Raw genomic sequence first — 8,318 nt, forward strand, 5'->3', positions numbered from 1 at the left:
ACAAATTATTCTGAAAAACCAAATATAGAGAAGAACATGGAAAGGAAGGTCTCCCATGGTGCTGAATAACAGGAGGGGGTTCATTAGAGGAGGATCTTCACTGCCAGAAGCCCCAACAGGGCCAGAAGGGGAAATCTTGATGACGGAGGTGCCTTATTGGCTGGTTTGCATTGAACATTTAGTGTTTCAGAAGCAGTAACATGGAAGGTCGTTCTCATCATTTCTTGCACAACTGCACAGTAAGACTTGGTAGTGCAACCTTTCACGATGATTTCATCCACCCCTGGAGATGGAAAGCAGAGACTACAGTTTAAACCCACAAACCAGGAAAAGGGAAAGTTCTCAAAATTAGGAATTCATTTAGTTCATTTCTCACAATGGGCCAGGCTAACCTGATGATCCTGAACGTTTTATTATTATTAGAACACATGGCAGTATAAAAACCCAAGAATTAAACACAAACTTGTAACAGATAAAAAACATAGAGGTGGACTGGCACTACCTGACCTAAATTTATATTACGACATTGTCTGTTTAAATTGGTTAAAAGAGTGGATTGTATTAAAATTTGTTAGATCTAGAATTTGTTAGATCTAGAAGGATTTAACAATTGTTATGGTTGGCATGGGTATTTAGCTTATGAAAAAGGGAAAGTACACAGGGGATTTATGAACCATGTCATTAGGAAATCATTATATAAAACATGGACAAAATATAAGGATATTCTAGAACCAAAAATATCATGGTGAGCATCACCTCTAGAAGCAATTACAATAAAAAAAGAAAAGCATGGAATTAGAATGGGCCACATATAAAGATTATATATGATTAAGGAAAAAGATAATAAATTGGTAATTAAAGATTATGAGGAAATTAAACAACACCTTACGGGTTGGATCCAATACCATCAATTGCATGAAGTATCAGGACAGATAAGAAAAAAGGTTTGCGTGGACAGGCGGAGTCCCCAGATCCCGCCCCCCCCGTCATGTGGAATAACGACTCAAGACAACGTGCTATGGGATTAAATTGGCCACAACTTTATTAAATTTCAAATGTGGGTAGACCTTGGCTCAGGCATTGGGCGTTCTCCCTCCCTAGTCCCCAGCCGGGGACCTAGGGAGCATCAGGGTTATCCAGTGTGGGGGGGGAGATGGGCCGGCTCTGGAGAACATATGTTCAAGCAGAGATAGCCGCCCCCGTTACGCCGCCGCCGCAGGGGAGAGCAATGACGACCTTTCGGCGTACGGCCAAAGCCTCCCTTCAAAAACCCCTTTAACGGGGAACCCTGGTATCGCCGCCGCAAAGAGGAAGATGGACTAAAGGATTCCGCCCAAGGCCTGATACCGCCAAAGTTGTGACATTTTGCTACGGGAAAGGCGAAACCTGCCAATGCAGGGAAATTCCTTTCTGGCCCTTTAACAGCGACCTTAACGTAGCAGCGCCCGCATACCTGTGAAGAAAATTAACCTGCAAAACCTGTGAAGAAAAGTTAACCTGTAAAATAAGACATTAACTGAGGGTGGGTAGGGTGGGAGAAGCTCTGGAGCCAAGTGAGGATTCCCAGGTAAGATCCTCCCTCTATTGTGTGGGCAGGTAATCCCTCCCCTACCTGCCTGGTCTCCTTGGCAACACTTCCCCCAGGTGGGATTGGACAACTGACTGAGGTAGGCGGAGACCTCCAGGTATCCCACCTGGGGGAGGCAAAGCCAAGCCTATGCTGTTGGGGCTGCTCCAGATCTAGGGGCTGCACGCGTCCACGCAAAGGGCGCCCCCCATTTTAAGTGGGGAGCGGTCATTCTCAAGCAAACCTTCATTATTAGAAAAAGTGTTACAAAACAAAAACTAAGGTAAAATCAAAAATGTATGATACATTATTGGAGTGGGAGGTCAAAGATGAACAGGTCAAGGAGCTAATGATCAAGTGGGCTTTAGATATTGGGAAAACCATTAACAGCATGGGAAGAACTATGGAGAAAGAACTGGAAATTTACAGCCTGTGAAGTATTGAGGGAAAATCTAATCAAGATGTTTTATAGATGGTACTTAACAACTACCAAAGTAGCTAAAATGTGTAAGACAAAAGCAAATCTGTGCTGGAGGTGTGGTAGAACATAGGGGACACTTATACATGTTTGGTGGACCTGTGAAAAAATCAAAAGCTTCTGGAACATAGTATATGACGAGCTTAAAAAAATGTTTAAGTATAACTTTATGAAAAATGCAGAAGCTTTTCTACTAGGGATAACGGACACAGGTATAGCAAGAGAAGATCAGAAAATATTCCTCTATGCCACAGGAGCGGCAAGGATCCTAATTGCTAAAAACTGGAAAAAAGAAACTGTGCCAACAAAAAAGGAATGGCAAGACAAACTGTTAGAGTATATTGAACTTGCTAGATTAACAGAGGCAATTAGAGATCACACTAGACAAGAATTTCTAAAAGCATGGGAGAAATGCAGAGAATACTTCACGAAACAGTACCCTAAAATACATACCTGGACTTGTTTCGATTAATGTCTGTAGGAGACTTTGTGGATATTTAAGTTATAATTAGAAAAATCTTAATAAATATTTATAAAGGAAACAGCTTATAAGAAGTAATTAAGGAGGCCAGATACAGGATAAAGGAAGTCTTTTATTTGGTTGTTTGTATTGTTGTATTGTTGTATGTTATGCTTATTGTATGTGATGTTCATGTTTAATGAGGGTAGATTTCTGTATTGGGGGGGTGGGGGTGTATGTTATGTTGTAAATAAAATTTCCAATAACAACTAAAAAAAATAAAAATAAAAATAGAACACATCTCACAGACAGACTTTATGCATTTCTCTGGACTTTGAATGGCATTTGCAACACATGCAAACTGTCTTCTTGCTGGTGAGTTCATTGAAAAGCATGCAATGTTTCCAAGCGGATTCTACTCAGAGTAGACCCAATGAAATTAACAGAACTAAGTTAGCCGTGCCCATTCGTTTCAATGGCTCTACGCTGTGGTTGATACAGTGGTACCTCGGGTTAGTTCTTAACCTGAAACCGTTCTTAACCTTCCGCTGCCGCCGCGAAGCTGGCACACGATTTCCATTCTCATCCTGGGGCAAAGTTTGCAACCTGGAGCAACTACGTTGGGGTTAGTGGAGTTTGTAACCCAAAGTGTTTGTAACCCAAGGTACCACTGTATTGGCTACAACCCTGAAGAGTTACATAAAATGTGCACATTTCAGGTAAAAAGTAAACACAAAATTGGTTTTAAAAATGCAAGCAGATGAACAGAGCAGCATGGAACAGACCCCTGTGACTGATTGCTAGCAAGACCAAAATGGGACAGGACTTGCTGCTCAGCCAATCCCTGCTCATAATCAGCAATATCAACATAGCAGATATTATCAGAATTACCAGATTTGATGGTAGCATCCAGACAGTGGTCCTCATCTCCTGTACATTCTACCTCCTTTGTAGAGCACGGGAAATTTTGAGTAAAGCAGGCTGGACATTTTTTCCCATTGGCTTTACTCCTGATTGGTGGCACTATTGGGGAAAAAAAAGGCAGAGACACTGTCAGAAAAGGAAATATACTGGGACCATTCTCCAGCCCAAGGACCATGTTCTCACGAAGCAATTAAATGTACAAATTGTCATCTCATCTGTCCTCCCAGTTGAACGACGTGGCCCAGGGAGAGAGGGAAAAATAGTGGAAGTGAACAGCTGGCTTCGCAAATGGTGTAAACAGGAACGGTTTGGATTCTTAGATCACGGACTGCAGTTTCCTGAAGATGGACTTCTGGCAAGCGATGGGCTGCACCTCACAACGGTTGGGAGGAATGTTTTTGCCAAAAATCTCAGAAACCTCATCAGGAGGGCTTTAAACTGACTAATGTGGGGGAGACAGTGTTCCTGAAGGTAGGAGTCTATCAATTGATGAAGATGATCATCCAAATGTCATAGACCAAATGGAGCAAACAGCACGCAGACCTAGTGGTGGGAGGAAAAAATCCTTAAATAAGAGACACAGGGGAATGATTAATGGATTTCAATGTCTGTACACTAATGCGCAAAGCATGGGAAATAAACAAGATGAGCTTGAGCTCTTGGTACAGCAAACTAAATATGACATAATAGGCATCACTGAAACCTGGTGGGTTAAGTCCCATGACTGGAATGTAATAATGGAGGGATACAATCTGTTTCAGAGAAACAGACCAGACAAGAAAGGAGGAGGAGTGGCGTTATATGTCAGGGATGTGTATACCTGTGAAGAGATCCAAGATTTAGAACCTCAAAGCCAAAGTGAGAGCATTTGGCTCAAAATTAAGGGAGAGAAGAATAACAGTGACCTCATTGTGGGAGTTTACTATAGATCCCCAAGCCAAACGGAGGACATAGATGATGCCTTCCTGGAACAGATGGTCAAGCATGCAAAAGGAAGGGAGACAGTAGTAATGGGGGACTTCAATTACCCAGATATTTGTTGGATGTCAAACTCAGCCAAGAGCATAAGGTCAAACAGATTCCTCACTGGCCTTGCAGACAACTTCGTTGTCCAGAAAGTGGGAGAAGCAACAAGAGGAACAGCCATTTTAGATCTGGTCCTAACCAATGTTGATGACCTGGTTAGTGGGGTAGAAGTGGAAGGATCATTAGGCGCGAGTGATCATGCTCTTCTGAAGTTTACTATACAGCGGAAAGGAGAAGCCAAGCATACTAGGACTCAATTTCTTGACTTTAAGAAAGCCGACTTCATAAAACTTAGGGAAGTGCTGGGTGAGATCCCATGGACAGTAATACTAAAAGGAAAGGGAGTTCATGATGGCTGGGAGTTTGTTAAGAGGGAGATAGTAAAAGCACAACTTCAGGCAATACCAATGAGACGGAAACATGGAAGGTGCCTAAAGAAGCCAGGGTGGCTGTCTAAAGAACTTTTAACTGAGTTAAGATTAAAAAAGGATGTGTACAAAAAATGGAAAAGGGGGGAAACCACCAAAGAGGAATTCAAACAAATAGCCAGCACGTGTAGACACAAAGTCAGAAAAGCTAAAGCACAGAATGAACTCAGGCTTGCTAGAGAGGTTAAAAGCAACAAAAAAGGCTTTTATGGGTATGTTCGTAGCAAAAGGAAGAACAAAGAAACCGTGGGGTCACTCAGAAGAGAAGATGGTGAAATGCAAACAGGGGACACAGAAAGGGCTGAACTCCTCAATGCCTTCTTTGCCTCAGTCTTCTCCGATAAAGAAAACAATGCCCGACCTGAAGAATTTGGAGCAAATGATTCAGCAGAGGAAACACAGCCCAGAATAACTAAGGAGATAGTACAAGAATACTTGGCTAGTTTAGATGTATTCAAGTCTCCAGGGCCAGATGAACTGCATCCAAGAGTATTAAAAGAACTGGCAGATGTGATCTCAGAACCACTGGCAGTCATCTTTGAGAATTCCTGGAGAACAGGCGAAGTCCCGGCAGACTGGAGGAGGGCAAATGTTGTCCCTATTTTCAAAAAGGGGAAAAGAGAGGACCCAAATAATTACCGCCCAGTCAGTCTGACATCAATACCAGGGAAGATTCTGGAGCAGATCATTAAGCAAACAGTTTGTGAGCACCTAGAAAGGAATACTGTGATCACCAATAGTCAGCATGGATTTCTGAAAAATAAGTCGTGTCAGACTAACCTGATCTCGTTTTTTGACAGAATTACAAGCCTGGTAGATGAAGGGAACGCAGTGGATGTAGCCTACCTTGATTTCAGCAAGGCATTTGACAAGGTGCCCCATGATATTCTTGTAAAGAAGCTGGTAAAATGCGGACTTGACTATGCTACCACTCAGTGGATTTGTAACTGGCTGACTGACCGAACCCAAAGAGTGCTCATCAATGGTTCCTCTTCATCCTGGAGAAGAGTGACTAGTGGGGTGCCACAGGGTTCTGTCTTGGGCCCAGTCTTATTCAACATCTTTATCAACGACTTGGATGATGGACTCAAGGGCATCCTGATCAAATTTGCAGATGACACCAAACTTGGAGGGGTGGCTAACACCCCAGAGGACAGGATCACACTTCAAAATGACCTTGACAGATTAGAGACCTGGGCCAAAACAAACAAGATGAATTTTAATAGGGAGAAATGTAAAGTATTGCACTTGGGCAAAAAAAATGAGAGGCACAAATACAAGATGGGTGACACCTGGCTTGAGAGCAGTACATGTGAAAAGGATCTAGGAGTCTTGGTTGACCACAAACTTGACATGAGCCAACAGTGTGACGCGGCAGCTAAAAAAGCCAATGCAATTCTGGGCTGCATCAATAGGAGTATTGCATCTAGATCAAGGGAAGTAATAGTGCCACTGTATTCTGCTCTGGTCAGACCTCACCTGGAGTACTGTGTCCAGTTCTGGGCACCACAGTTCAAGAAGGACACTGACAAACTGGAACGTGTCCAGAGGAGGGCAACCAAAATGGTCAAAGGCCTGGAAACGATGCCTTATGAAGAACGGCTAAGGGAGCTGGGCATGTTTAGCCTGGAGAAGAGGAGGTTAAGGGGTGATATGATAGCCATGTTCAAATATATAAAAGGATGTCACACAGAGGAGGGAGAAAGGTTGTTTTCTGCTGCTCCAGAGAAGCGGACTCGGAGCAATGGATCCAAACTGCAGGAAAGAAGATTCCACCTAAACATTAGGAAGAACTTCCTGACAGTAAGAGCTGTTCGACAGTGGAATTTGCTGCCAAGGAGTGTGGTGGAGTCTCCTTCTTTGGAGGTCTTTAAGCAGAGGCTTGACAACCATATGTCAGGAGTGCTCTGATGGTGTTTCCTGCTTGGCAGGGGGTTGGACTCGATGGCCCTTGTGGTCTCTTCCAACTCTATGATTCTGTGATTCTGTGTCCAGAGCAGGGCAACCAAAATGGTCAAAGGCCTGGAAACGATGCCTTATGAGGAACGGCTAAGGGAGCTGGGCATGTTTAGCCTGGAGAAGAGGAGGTTAAGGGGTGATATGATAGCCATGTTCAAATATATAAAAGGATGTGACATAGAGGAGGGAGAAAGGTTGTTTTCTGCTGCTCCAGAGAAGCGGACACGGAGCAATGGTTCCAAACTACAAGAAAGAAGATTCCACCTAAACATTAGGAAGAACTTCCTGACAGTAAGAGCTGTTCGACAGTGGAATTTGCTGCCAAGGAGTGTGGTGGAGTCTCCTTCTTTGGAGGTCTTTAAGCAGAGGCTTGACAACCATATGTCAGGAGTGCTCTGATGGTGTTTCCTGCTTGGCAGGGGGTTGGACTCGATGGCCCTTGTGGTCTCTTCCAACTCTATGATTCTATGATTCTATGTGGGGTGCACATGCCAGTCGTAGATGGGGCCTGAAGCAGAAGTGTGTGGAGCAATGAATGCTAAGCCTTACTTTCATACAGTAGGCTAGTTTCTTTATCTTGGCAAGTGAGAGATGTCATCACAATTCACATTCTGACTAGGCAAAAACATTCAATGAGGTTTGGGCCTCTCCTTTGGAGGTTTTCAAGCAGAGGTTGGATGGCCATCTCTTGTGGATGGTCGGTTCAAATGGGGACAGGTGGTCCTTGAGGTATTGGGAAACATTTTTATGTTCCTATGTTCACACACACACACACACACACACACACACACACACACCATGGCACAACCTGGCCTCTGGAACACAGAGCAGGAAAAGAGGATGGGAGCAAAACTATACCTACCTTGAGGAGAAACAGATGCACAGTCATTCCCCTCACAGCAGACAGCCTTTCCTCTGGCAGTAAACATCTTGCCCAAATTCAGATAAAATGGTTCAAGTCCGCAGATGCCAGGCGATAGACAGCCTTTCATTATTTCTTGGTTTGGTCCATCAGCTGCAGAGAAGGAATAATAATAATAATAATAATAATAATAATAATAATAATAATAGTAATAATAATAGTAATAGTAGTAATAGTAATAATAATAATAATAATAAAGCAGAGATTAGAGGGTGAAGCAAGGCAGGTGGAAGGAGGCCTTGCCTGACTAAGTCTCTCCCCTCACAGTTCTTCTTCCAGGACCAGCTCCCTTGTGAGGACTCCTAGATAAGCATTTAGGGCAGTGTCCTACAACACACTGTCCCCCTGGTGTTGCTGGGCTACAGCTCCCATCAGCCCTCGCCAGCACAGTGAAGGGCCAGGGATGATGGGAACTGTAGTCCAGCAACATATGGAGGGACGCCAGCCCTTGAACACAGTGCCAAGGTACCTCAGGCTGCAGAGGGCTGGAAAAGTGAGCTCTCTGCTTGAAAACTTAGAGGCCATGTTCTCCAGATGTTTTTGAGAATGCAATC

The 8,318-nt window shown here is 43.6% G+C and overlaps 1 long non-coding RNA gene across 1 annotated transcript; it reads right to left on the reverse strand.

Annotated features, from left to right (window-relative positions):
• Positions 1-61: 61 nt before the first annotated feature.
• On the reverse strand, positions 62-7,850 carry LOC309346291. Its single transcript, XR_014158572.1, has 3 exons — positions 7,705-7,850; positions 3,397-3,528; positions 62-283 (listed from the first exon to the last, which is right to left on the reverse strand). It is a non-coding gene; the product is annotated as an uncharacterized lncRNA (long non-coding RNA).
• Positions 7,851-8,318: the final 468 nt, after the last annotated feature.

Source organism: Podarcis erhardii (genome assembly GCF_964252035.2).
Source record: "Podarcis erhardii genome assembly, chromosome: 7".
Lineage (NCBI taxonomy): Eukaryota > Metazoa > Chordata > Lepidosauria > Squamata > Lacertidae > Podarcis > Podarcis erhardii.